We start from the raw sequence: 13,498 nt of genomic DNA, 5'->3' as shown, positions 1-13,498 counted from the left end.
CCACGGCCCTCTGAGAAAGGGCGAGGGGAGAAGGGGCAGCTGCTATGTTTTCTCCTCGGAGGCCATAAGGTTTACCAGCTCCCTAATGACCTGAGCCAGGTATGGGGGTATGTGGGGGATGCAGGGAAAAAGAGCCATGATAAAAGGTGGGGATGAAAAGTGAGCATCCTGACACTCCCAGAATTGGCAAGTCCAGCTCCTCTTTGTTGCATTTTTAAATGAACTTAACCAATTGTTGGCTCTGATAAAGGAAATAGCTGTATGGCTTCATAATATATAAATGTGTTTCCTAATGTAAAAACTTTATAATTATTGGCAAGATAACATTTAGAAAAACTTTTTACATATTTTGGATCTTTAGGTCTCTCTATGAAACAAGATGTGCTTAACTGTCTCCTCAAAGCAGAAAAATAAGGAATATGATAGACAGGAAACTAAAGAATAGCAGTGTATTTGTGTTTCTCCACGTTGCACGGTTCAGATCTAATCGGACCCACACCCATGCTGGGCTTTGCCTTGACTACAGGCACCTGTTTGCTACTCTATCATTTTCTGCTAAACCCAACGCTCTGGACATTTGGAACAAGGCTTTCTGCACCCTGCCTCACCCAGATCAGAGGGCAACTGTATTTAGAGGCCAAAAAAAGGAAAAACAAAACATTTGCTTGGAAAGAGAATGCTCAACTTTGGAGAAAAAAAATGACTTAATTTTCACTCAGATAATTCCTCATCTGGAAATACAGAAAACTTCTTAGGACAAAACAACATTAGGTTGGGCTGGACGAAGGCTGAGGGAGTCAAGTGGCAAACAAATAAGAACCAGATTTGGAAGAACTGTAGTAAAATGATTCAGTATTTGTTATTATAGGAAAAGACTTCAACACACACACACAAAACCCCTAGTGAAACAGGCTTGGTTCTGTAGGTTTCCAAACACTAAAGAGAAAAAAGAAAATTAAAAACAGAAACACATTGTAGGGGAGGGTATAGCTCAAGTGGTAGAGCGCATGCTTAGCATACACAGGGTCATAGGTTCAATCCCCAGTACCTCCTCTGAAAATAAATAAATAAACCTAATTACCCCCCGCCAAAAAACCCCAAAACAGAAACACATTAAAACGTCAGCTAAGGATTTCTTTGCAAAAGGCACACTGATGTTAAAAGCCCAAAGTACTTTTTAAGTATGGTTCCTATTTGGCTTCTACAAATTTATAGGCTTAAATTAGTCACAGAAAAGGGAATAATTAGGCAAAGTGGATTATTTTCAGTTCCAAAAGGGCAATGAAAATGCAGACCCCTCTACTGCAGAACAGAATTCATTTAAATTAAAACAGATAACTTAAAAATCTAATTTGCAGCCAAATGTTTTAGTGAATTTTAACATCTTAGTTTGTAATTGCCCAACATAGCAATCATGGCTGAGTTTCAAATCCACCTTTAATCCACGACAAGAAAAGTCCAGAATAAAGGCATTTTGGAAAGGTTATTCTAAGGATATCGCTTTACATCAACAAGCAAATTAATATAGATATGAAGTAATATCTCAATTGTTTCTGGAATTCAGTTTGGGGTCACTGCTGGCTTGAGAAGGGCTATTTGAAAATGAAACATTCCATCAGCACCAGGAGAGACTGGGTCATCACAGTTGCTCAGAAATATCATGTTATTTAAAACATCACCCTGGGACAAAAAGGTTAAATTTATATTGTCAGTTCATCAAAATGGAACAATATCCAGATCTCAGACAGGAAGAGAAAGTAGTTTGGGACTTTTAAAGCATAAGAAAATCAATAGCCAAGACATGGAAACAGCCTAAATGTCCATCAACAGATGACTGGATAAAGAAGATGTGGTATATTTATACAATGGAATACTATTCAGCCATAAAAACCAACAACATAATGCCATTTGCAGCAACACGGATGTTCCTGGAGAATGTCATTCTAAGTGAAGTAAGCCAGGAAAGAGGAAGAAAAATACCATATGAGATAGCTCATATGTGGAATCTAAAAACAAAACAAAACAAAACATAAATACAAGACAGAAACAGACTCATAGACATAGAATACAAACTTGTGGTTGCCAAGGGGGCGGGGGGTGGGAAGGGACAGACTGGGATTTCAAAATGTAGAATAGATAAACAAGATTATACTGTATAGCACAGGGAAATATATACAAGATCCTGTAGTAGCTCACAGTGAAAAAAATGTGACAATGAATATACGTATGTTCATGTATAACTGAAAAATTGTGCTCTACACTGGAATTTGATACAACATTGTAAAATGACTGTAACTCAATAAAAAAAGTTTAAAAAAATAAAAATAAAGCATAAGAAAATCAAGTCCAAAGAAGAGTTGGCTTAAAAAACCCCTCAACATTAGGAATAAATATTAAAGAAATAAAACGTAAGACATGATATTAAAAACACATGTAACTAAACTGTACACTTAAAAGTGGTTAAGATGGTAAATTTTAAGTTATGTGTATTTTACCACAATAAAAAAATTGGGTGGAATAAAAAAACAAAACACATGCAGACACTTATAAACCTCCAAGAACAGTATCAAATTCCCACTGGACAAACAAGGCTACAATAGGAATTCACATAAGCCAAAAATGCTAATATTAAATAAACAACATGAAAAAGGTTCACTCTCATTAGTTATTAAAGAGTAAGAAAGAATATTTATGATGATATTATACTTATTAAATCACAAAAAAACCAAAGTAAAAGTATTCACATCCAAGAGGATGAGATTATCACTATACACCTATTACAACAGCCAAAATCCAAAACTCTGACAACACCAAAGGCTGGCGGGAATGTAAAATGGCATAGAAAAATGGAACTCTGGAAGACAGTTTGGCAGTTTCTTACAAAGCTAAACATATTCTTACAGTAAGATCCAGCAATCCTACTCGTACGTATTTACCCAAATGAGCTGAAAACTTATGTCCACAGAAAAACCTGCACATGGATGTTTATAGCAATTTTATTCATAATTGTCCCAAACTGGAAGTAACCAAGCAAGATGTCCTTCAATAAACAAACTGTGGTACATTCATACTACGGAATATCATTCAGTGATAAAAAGAAAAGAGCTATTAAGTCATGGAAAGACATGGAGGAAACTTAAGTGCATTTTACTAAGTGAAAGAAGCCAATCTGAAAAGGCTACATATAGTACGATTCCAACTATATGACATTCTGGAAAAGGCAAAACTACAGAGATAGTGAAAAGATCAGTGGTTGCCAAGGGTGCTGGGGGAGGGGAAAAGGGATGAACAGGTGGAGCACAGGGCATTTTTAGGGCAGTGACACTATTCTTTTTTCTTTTTTTTGAGTCAAGATCTTTCTTATTTATTTATTTAATAATTTTAAAATTTTGTGTACAATTTTTAAAGGTTGCTTTCCACTCAGTTATTACAAAATATTGGCTTTATTCCCTGTGCAGTACAATGTATCCTTGAACCTATCTTACACCCAACAGTTTGTACCTCCCACTCCCCCACCCCTATGTTGCCCTTCCTCCTCCTCCCCACAGGTAACCACTAGTTTGTTCTCTGTATCTGTGAGTGGCAATGAAACTATTCTGCATAAATCTATAATGTGGATACATGACATTATACATTTTCAAAACCCACAGAATGTACAACACAAAGAGTGAACCATCTGATGTCCATCCTCTTAATGGAGGCAAAGCTACAGTAGAGTCAAACTGTTACCCTAATGCTCTTCCCTGAGCTTGGAAAGCAGGTAGGATGATTTTTTTAAATTTGTGAAATAAATCATAAATACAAAAAAAAATGAGTAAACCATAATGTATTTATGGACTTCAGTAAATAATAATGCCTTGATATTGGCTCATTAGTTGTGGCAAATATACCACACCAGCGCAAATCTTAATAGGGGGAAACTGGGAACTGAAGGGTGGGCGGTGGTGGGGAGGAAGAGGAGAGTATATGGGAACTCTCTGTACTTTCTGCTCAGTTGTTCTGTAAACCTAAAACTGCTCTAAGAAACAAAGTCTAGTAATTACACACACACACACAAAATCAACCATCAATGTTAGCAAGGTCAGGAAAGGCAGGGGCAAGTGTACACTGCTGATGGTACTAGAGGGGCTCCAGGTTTTCCAGAGGACAATTCGTCAGTGCTTAACCCAACCAGGAAAGGTTCAGGATCTGAGATATAATAATCTCAGCTTCATAATTCATCCCACAAAAAGAATGGACACAAAAGGAGAGCTATTTGCAAAGGATATGTGTTTAAACATTTTAGACAAGAACCATGAAGACCATCTGGATTAATGGAGGAAGGTTAACAAATTAACACTAAGTGAAAAGATAGTAAAGGCTGAACATTCATCCAGTTCCAACTCGCAGAAACCTTGACTCCAAATGAGATGAGGCAGAAGAGGCCACAATGAAATGAACAGCTGTGCTAAAAGGAGGGGGCATGATCTTTAAAAAAAGAAGTCATTGAAATGAAAAGATACCAGCATGGAGCTGACAGGTAGTTCTACAGTGGACACGAGACCCGTCTGCTTGATTGCCAGCTCCTCCCTCTTGGGGTTTTTCTTTACTTTCCGCACAGCCTTCCTGTCACTCCTCATCCCTCCTGGGTCCTGCAAAGACAGACATCTATTCTTCCTCTATTCATGCCAGTCTAAGTACTGAGGTAGGAAACTTCTTCCTCTAGGATTTTCTTCCTTTCTTCTCTTATAACCACCAGAGGTCTAGTTAACTCTTTTGAATATATTTTTAAATGTGGTATTCTTCAAACTGGGCTGTGTTGTACTTTGTGTGTCTCATGGAATAGAATGTCATAGTGGGGACCCATGATTTAGTATCCTACGCTGAACTTTAGCTAATCTGTATATTCTTTTTAAAAACATTTTATATTGATGTATAGTTGATTTACAATGCTGTGTTAATTTCTGGTATACAGCATAGTGATCCATTTATACACATATATATTCCTTTTCATATTCTTTTTCATTATAGGCCATTACAAGGTATTAAATATATTTCCCTGTGCTACATAGTAGAACCTTGTTATTTATCTATTTTATATATAGGAGTTAGTATCTGACTAATCATGAACTCCCAATTTATCCCTCCCCATTAGATATGTACAGTTAAAAAAAATTTTTGGTGGGGGAGGGTATAGCTCAGTGGTATAGTGTACAACTAGCATGCACGAAGTACCTCTATTAAATAAATAAATAAATAAACAAACAAACATAATTACCTCCCCCACCCCACAAAAAAAAATTTTTTTTAAACGGAGGTACCTGGGATTGAACCTAGGACCTTGTGCGTGCTAAGCATGCGCTCTGTCACTGAGTTACACCCATCCCCCTGTATATTCTTAACTCAAAGCAATGTTCATGAGGCTGTGGGGAAACAGGCAGTTTTACATTGCTGGTGGGAATATACATTGGTATAAGCTCTATGCAATTTGGCAGTTATCAATCAAAATTACAAAGGTATATACCATCTGCCCCAGCAACTTCACATCTATTCTACAGGCAGACACAAATCTGTGAAGAGTGGCACATGTTCAAGTTTACTCATGGCATCCCTGAATGTCATAATAGCAAAAAACCCCAGACCACAAAAATGTCTGTCAATATAGATATTCTATACTATGCAGACATAAAGAAATAAGGACATTCCTTATGTATTGACATGGGAAGATCTCCAAAATAAAGTAAATAAAAATGTCAAGATATAAACAGTGTCTTTTGTATGCTGCAACTGCCACAAAAAAATCTGTGGAAAGACAGTGAAGCAATTACTAAAGAAGGTTGCCTGTGGAAGGATTACTGAATGACTGGGGCATAGCGATGGAAGGGTGATTTTTCACTGTACATCTTTTACACTTACAAAAAAACTTAAGCTTTGTGAATGTGTTACCTATGTAAAATAAACAAATAAAAATATATAAATAAAAGAAGAGAGTCTAAAAGCACTCCTTTTGTTGGCTACAGGGATATCTATGACTCTCCACAAGGCATGGCTAGTGCAGAGCTGACAGGAGAGATTCCATGATGTTACAGGTTTGCAGCAAAAGCACATCTGAAAACTCAGCTTTCCAACTCATGGATGCCATTCTCAAGAATCGGATGGAAAGGAGATCAAGGTGAGCATGAAACAACCGCAAGTTTATATAGGACCTGAGGACACGCTGGCTCCAATACGTGTGTCCCCAGCTTGGTATGCCCACAGCCTGGTCATGAGGATGGGTCTGGCTGAAGTGGAAGCTAAGCAGGGGATGCTTTTCTCTCTCACTGTTTCTGTGGCCCCAAGGCAGTACCACCTAGGTTGAGAGGGTGATCTTCTCAGACAGAGAGAACTTTGGTTTCAGGTACCCCTGCTATATCCTCTACATCTAAGTCTCAGGTCAATTCTACAATCTAAAGGAGACCCCAGTTCCTAGATTCTTATCTTAATGGCATGGGTCTCATGCTTTACTGGCTATCCTAAAGCAGCAGGGACTTCAAAAAATGAAAAGTTATGCAGTGAGAAATGGTCCCAAGCTAACAAGTTATATCTGGGTGTCTCACAGATGAACCGTTAATGAAGGCACGCTTGGGGCGAATGTTAACCCAGAAGCACTAGAAGTGCTCTGACTTCCAGCTGGTGTCAGTGTAACACACTTTGAAACATCATAGATCTTTATGAACTGTAAGTGAGGAGCCCCTGTGGGCCCTGTACTTTTAGTAGCAAAAAAAAAAAAAGAAAAAAAAAAAAGAAAAAGGTTTGTGAGACCCTCAAATGTCCATACCTTGACTAATAGCTGCCAGGGTGAGAGGCATCTGGGGTTCTGTCAGTAGCTTAAGGCCACCACTTAAATATGATGGCTTCAGCTGCACTTAAATTTGTATCTCAGTTTTTTTTTTCCCCTCACTCAACAGAACAAAATTTCCCCATTCTGTTAAGTGAAAGATGCTGATTACATATCTACTCTAAATTAATTTTGTGGGTGACCTGTTCATTAAGATGGGCATATTCTTGTTTAGCTGGTCGGAAACTCTCCTTACAATATAAACATCAACATCTAAATGATACAAGGATAAGACTGTGTTTCCAGGTGCAGTGAAAAGATTACTCTGCCAGGTATGTCTTTCCCTTAAACGTTGACTCTTTTGTGGGGAAAATAACACACTCCTACTTTCTGTTGAACTGCTCATAATTTAAGTTCCTGGAGAGCAAGCATTTCAGCTTAATTAGCACCTAACAAAGAATGTGCCCACAGATACTAAATGAATAATACTATTAGATCACATAGCTAACTGAGCTCTTTAGCTCAAATTTGAATCCTAAATCAGCTCCACTTACTATGAATTAGATCTAATTGAAACTCTTGAGACCAGATTTGAAACTATTCATATACTACAGAACTATAAGTTCCTTAAGAGAAGTGCCTAGCAGAGGAGCAAATGCTGAGTGAAAGAATGAAGGAGAGAAGGAACCGAGTCCTACCATTTCAACTCTTCCCCCCGCCCCAGCTAGGACGACCACTTTTTCCTCACTTGGAATACCATCTTGCCTCATCTCTCACATCCACGTTCAGTTTTCTCCCAGACTCAGGTCAAGAACAAGCTCTCTCTGGCCAACAGCACACTAGACCATCAGACTCCAGCCCACTCCCTCAGCACTCAGCAGTGAAGCTACTCCAGGTGGCTTGTCTGTAGAGTTCCAGGAGGGCACGGATGCATCTCTCCATCATTGGATCCTGTGTCCAGCACAGCGCCCAGAACACGGCAGGCACTCACTGGGTATTACTTTAGCAAAGGAAGAAAGGAAGGACTCTTACCACCAACACCACTACCCTGTGTAGAGCTCAGCATTTTCCAACATGCTCACAGATACACTGATACATTATCTTGCTTGCTCTAAGTACTACTTCATCGACTCACAGTGGGAGGGGCTGACAGCTCATTTCTAGTCTAAAGCAGTCATCCTGTAGATGAAAATACAGATGCCAGAGCTGCCGGAAGAGTCTCAAAGGATCTCACAGCTACCTGGTGGCAGAGCCAGGTCTCACCCACCATACTCCTTTGTCTCTTGCCCAGTAAGAGTATTCTTTCTGTTTCCATCTACTCTTGTCTAACAGACTTGTATATCCAGCTGCTTACTCAAGATCTCCATGTCCAAAAAACATCTCAAATTTGACATACTCAGAAGTGAATTTATCTCCCCCTTCTCAAAACCTGCCCTTTTTCTAGGCTCCCTCATTTCAGTAAATGGGAACTCCACCCTCTAACTGCTCAGGCCAAAAATGAGGGAGCCATCCTCAATTTCTCTATTTCTTTCACGTGCCACATCCAATCCATCAGCAAAACCTGTTGTTCCTCTTTCCATCCAAAATATATCCAAAATCCAACCACTTCTCACTCTCCTGCTGCTTTACTTTGGGTCTAAGCCACCAAATTCTCTTGCCTGGACTACTGCTGTAGGTTCCTAATCGGTTTCCTTCCTTCTGCTCTTGCCCCTACAACTTATTCACAGCATGGCAGCCAGAATGATCCTTTATGTCAGATCATGTTACTTATCTGCGTAGACCCCTCCAATGGCTCCCATCTCAATCACAATAAAATCCAGAGGCCTATAATGCCTAATATGATCTGCCACCAATCCACTCCAACCCTCACATCTCCTGCTGTTTCCCCTCTCTCACCCTACTGCAGCCATACTGGCTGGCATCCTCATGTTTCTTGAATAAATGAGCATACTCCTGCCTCAGGGCTTTTGCACTTGCTGTTCCCTCTGACTGGAATACACTTCCAGATAAATGCCTGGCTCATGCCTTAACTTCCTTCAGGTCTTTGTTCAAATGTTACCTTTTCAGTGAGATCTTCCTTGTCGACCCTACTTAAAAGGTAATACCTCAACTTTCGGTACTCTTTTATCTCCCTTCTCTGCTTAATTTTCTCAATATATATTTTACTTGTTTGTTTATTCTATATTTCTGCCTCATCCACTCCCCAACAGGTGAGCTCCTAAAGTCCTGGAACTTTGTTTTATTCACTGCTCTATCCTCAGGTACCAGAAAAGTACCTGGCATCTAACAGATATTCACCAAACACTTGTGGAATAAATGAGTGAGTGAGTGAGTGAATGAATGAACACCCACACCTTTAGGACCTCCCAGTCATCTAAAGGGTTTAGGCCAGAAGGGGAAGACTGGTTGAGCTCTGCTCTCTCCCTGACTTCCCCCACTGCCTCACTTTCTCTTCAGGCCCAGTCCAGCTTTTGACCACAAGAAATCACACCTGGGCTGGGAAGCAGGGCAGTACTAGGGCAACAGGTGCTTGTTACCACGATGGTACAATTCTGCAGGGTGGCAGGGTGCTGATTTTTGTATTTAGCATCTTGATATCTCACAAACAGAAGAGGTCAAAAATAGGTGAGGACTAAATATACTACTTAACCTAGATAACAGTACTGACTCAGTAACAGCAGCTCATTTACCCTGTGATATTTTCCAAGGAACAGTGCTAAATTCTCACTTGTTCACCTAGCTGTCCTTTCTTCTCCCTCAAACTTTTTATTATGGATTACAAGCATACATCAAAGTAGCAAGAATAGTATAATGAACCCCATTAACCCATTACCCAAATTCAACAATTTACTAACATTCTGCCAATCTGGTTTCTTCTATTCTTTGATTGTCTCTGCAACCCCCACTAAGTAGTTCATCTAGCTGTTTTCTTGAGAACTGGTCTATATATGTCAGACCCTGGCCTTGTTACCACTGTACTTTAGCAACTATATCAATCAATCTCTCTAGTCTTACCAGAAATACAGTAAAAAGAAGCACTTACACTCATTCCCCCACGTCAACAATGGCTAAAAAAGGAAGTGTCTAAATTCCAGACTGTTTATATCAAGGGACTTGCCCATTATCATGTTTGGAGGGAATTGAGAAGGGTTGTTGTGGCTACAAAATGGATGCAGATATGAGCTACTTTCACTTGTTTGTCTCTGATGCAGAATTTCTGAATGAGTTCATTCAATCCAGTAAGTTTTTAACCAACTACCTGCTAAATTTGAGGGACAGGATTAAGGCAGAAGACAAAGAAAACCCAGCCTCTGTTCTCAAGGAAAGCACAGTGGGGGTGGGGGTGGGGTGGGTGTTCAGTGAAAAGAGTACACAAGATCCAAGGCAGAATATGTTCTCTGAGTAAGAAAGATGAAACAAGCCTAAGGCAAAAGCTTTTTAAAAATCAACCCACAGAATTCGCAGACCCCAAGATTTAACCCTTCTTTAACTATAGTTTTTCCCTCTGCTGAATTTATTGCTAAACAGCCAATAAGGGTATTATAGGAGACCTGGGAATTTGGTGACCTACAGAACAGATTTTGGGATGTGGATCTTTAATGTCACATTTTGCTAGTCACCATTCAGTCTTCCAGTGGGAGGGGACTGGAAAGTCCTCCCAGGGCTTGGAAAACAATGGGGCTAATTCAATGCTGACACTCAAAGCATTCTACCCTGAGGGCATACATAGCAAGCAGCTTCATAAACAGGATAGGATAGTGGGAATGTGTCAAGGAGACATGGCTAGATTGATTCAGGATTTCCAAGGTCTCTCTCCTGACTCCCTAAAGGACTGTGGTCTTGGTGATCTGTTATCAGAGGTTCCCAGAGAAGAATGCAGTTCTTTGGACAAACCAAAGTGGCCAATGAGGTTTGGCTGGTCAGTGCTGCATGTGAAGGAAGGAGATCTGAGAGTGGCAGGGTCACTCATGTAGCTCCAGAGTTAGATGCACAGGAGAGTGGAAGGGGCAGAGGTGGGATGGGAGAAAGGTTTAATCATAATCACTGTTACCAAGATTGGTGAGGTGAGGATGGATGGGAGAAAAATAAAAGTAAGGCAGGAAAAAGGCACTGTGAGAAGGGATAGGGACACAGGAAGAGGGAAAGGGTGAAATATGATTCCAGTTTGAAAAGGAGTTCACTGATGAAAATGAAGAAGATGCCAGGAGATCCAGGAATCTGAGAGGCAGGATATCACAGGATTTTGAAAGTGAAGAAGGATCTTAGAATGGGAGGGTATATAGGTTATGAAGGATGGGTTCATGTGGGGATGGAAGTAGCTCATTTCACTGAAGCTGGGTGAAGAAGTCCCTAGGTGAAGGCCTAATTCCGAAGAAGGTTTTGGGTAACAGGATGTGGCTGAGGCTGGTAGAAGGAAGGCAGGTGGAATACACGAAAGAGATTGAAACTAGGAAGAGACCATCTACTGGGCTAGAGGATTTTAGAGTATATGAATTCCTGGGGTTAAGGATGAGAAGATTTGGGGGTAAAGTACTAGTGAGGTGGGAGCTCCAAGGACTCATAAGTTGAGAGGATATTTGGACCAAGTGTAAAGGGAGGTATTAAGGTGCAGGGGGTCTCTGGGCATGTGGGGTCAAAAGTCATGAACAATGGGTTGAGGGATTCACCAAGCCATGGGGCAAAGGTTAATAGAAACCTTGAAGGTCATGGAATGTGTTGATGTTGGCTTAGGGATTAGAAAATAAGGAACAAAGGGCTGAGGGTGGCCTGGAAAACTAGGTAGGTTTAGGGGCAAGAGAAGCAATGGATCAAATGGGTTTTAAAGACTCTGGGTTCAAATCCCAGCTCTGCTACTCATATGGGTGAGTTTTAGGTTCTTCATTTGTTTAAAACCAAACCAAAACAACAAAAAATGGGAAATGATGGTAGATAGAGTAAGAATCACTTCTTGAGGTTGTTAAGGGGGAAACTTAATCTATACATACAAAGCTTGGCACACAGTAGGTACTTAGCAGTAAGTGCCAACCATTATTAAGGAGATACCAGGGTAAAGAACCAGAGAAGTGAGGAGGCCACAGTGGAGATAAAGAGGATAAGGATTCCAAGAGCTCAGTGCCTAAGGTGCCACAGCAGAAGGGCCAGAGTCAGACTAGAACTCAGGTCTCTTAATAAACTAATACCCCAAGCTGAAGTGAATATGCTTTGCATATTAACTGATGGGTTCTGATCAAGGGAAATGGATATGGACTATTAAGAATATTAAGAGTGTAGGGGGTCATGGGAGTGAGGAAATAAGGTTCATGAAGCAAGTGGACCCTGGGGTGAGGTTACAAGAGTAAACTTCTAGGGAGGAGTACAAAAATGACTGCAAACAAACATTATTTTGACTGAGAACTGCAGAATTTCGCAGCTGGAAATAAACTCTGAGATCATTTAACCCAACTTTCTCACAATACAGATGAGAAACAGGTTCAGAGCGAGGAAAGGACTTCTCCCAGGTTGCCAAAACACAACAGTGGCAGAGCTAGGACTTGAATGTGGGACCACGCTCAATCCAAATTATTTGATGCCTCCAACTATCGCTACTTCATATTCATCTCTGTATCCTCCTGGGCACCAGCTTGGTGCTAGCTAGGACACTTGTAAGTCATGTGCTGACTGACACTGGAGGATGGAGTGCAGAGAGCGGTGTCAGTGGTGGTGATTTTAGGATGAAGGGGGAACATGTTATGAGGATCCAGAGGTTACAGAGCAAAAAAAAGGATTATCAGATACTGAGGGTTATGTAGAAGATGACTGGGTGGGAAACTATTGTAGTAGGTACGGCTTAGGAGTTACCAGACAAGGTTTGAGGAGAGTCACCAAATTTGTGGGAGAACATAGGGTAGAACTCGAAGGGTTACCAGACCAGTAGGGTCACTGAAAAGGTTTAGGGGTCACCAAGGAGGGATGTGGGGCTCTTGGGTCATGTATCATTGGTTGAGAACTGAAGGAGTCGCTGGGTTGATAGGTTCCTAGGCAGTGCTGGGGAAATTCCTGGGTTGGCAAAGTCAAAGTGTAAGAAGTGAGGACTACCAGCTGAGGTCCTAGGGTCAGTGGGTAGGACTGGTGGGGGGAGGGTCACAGAAGAGGAGGCGGGCGCAGTCACGGGGTGGGGTTTGGGAGTCAAGGGGGAGGAGTCGAAGGGCGGAATGGAGGGGCAGGGATGCGGGCCGGGACCCGGGGTAGGGGAGGGGTCAGGCCGCCGTCTAGCCGCCCGGCCACCAAGCTAGGGCCGGAGGAGGATGGGCACGCCGGACTCGGGACCTTCCCCGGGGCCCTGCGCCCGTCCAGCCTCCCACCTGGGCACGGTGGACCCACTCTTCCCGCAGCCACCAACCTGACAGCCCTCGAGGGCGACTCCGCCGACAGACCGCCATGCACCGGGCCCCGCCACGAGCGCCGGCCCTGCAACCCGCCTGCGCCATAGCCCGCCCGCCCGCGCGCTGCTTGCCTCGCGCGATATCCAGGTTCCAGGGCCGCCGCACTTTCCTCTCCTCTCGGCGCGCCTCTACCGGGCCCCGGAACCGGTATAGAAAATACCGGGCACGCTCCACCCCGCACCCCCGTGGCCGGGGCCGCCGTCCTACTTATCCCCGTTCCCGGGACGCTTGAACCCGAACTGCCGGGCTCTAAACGGTGCCCCTCAGAGCCCCGCCCCCC

At 42.0% G+C, this 13,498-nt stretch overlaps 1 protein-coding gene across 9 annotated transcripts in view; it reads right to left on the bottom strand.

Annotated features, from left to right (window-relative positions):
- ZNF76 (zinc finger protein 76) overlaps positions 1-13,476 on the bottom strand; it is a 33,034-nt gene extending 19,558 nt beyond the window's left edge. For 4 of the 9 annotated variants that reach the window (XR_010376874.1, XM_064476411.1, XM_064476413.1 and 1 more), the window contains exon 1: positions 13,290-13,476. The gene's annotated coding sequence lies outside the window, so the exon portion shown is untranslated. The other 5 variants (XM_064476414.1, XM_064476415.1, XM_031434880.2 and 2 more) reach the window with 4 other exon arrangements.
- Between the last annotated feature and the right edge of the window lie 22 nt (positions 13,477-13,498).

This window comes from Camelus dromedarius, chromosome 19 (genome assembly GCF_036321535.1).
Source record: "Camelus dromedarius isolate mCamDro1 chromosome 19, mCamDro1.pat, whole genome shotgun sequence".
Lineage (NCBI taxonomy): Eukaryota > Metazoa > Chordata > Mammalia > Artiodactyla > Camelidae > Camelus > Camelus dromedarius.
The sequence above is the reverse complement of the archived record's forward strand: the minus strand, read 5'-3'. Positions and strand labels throughout refer to the sequence as shown.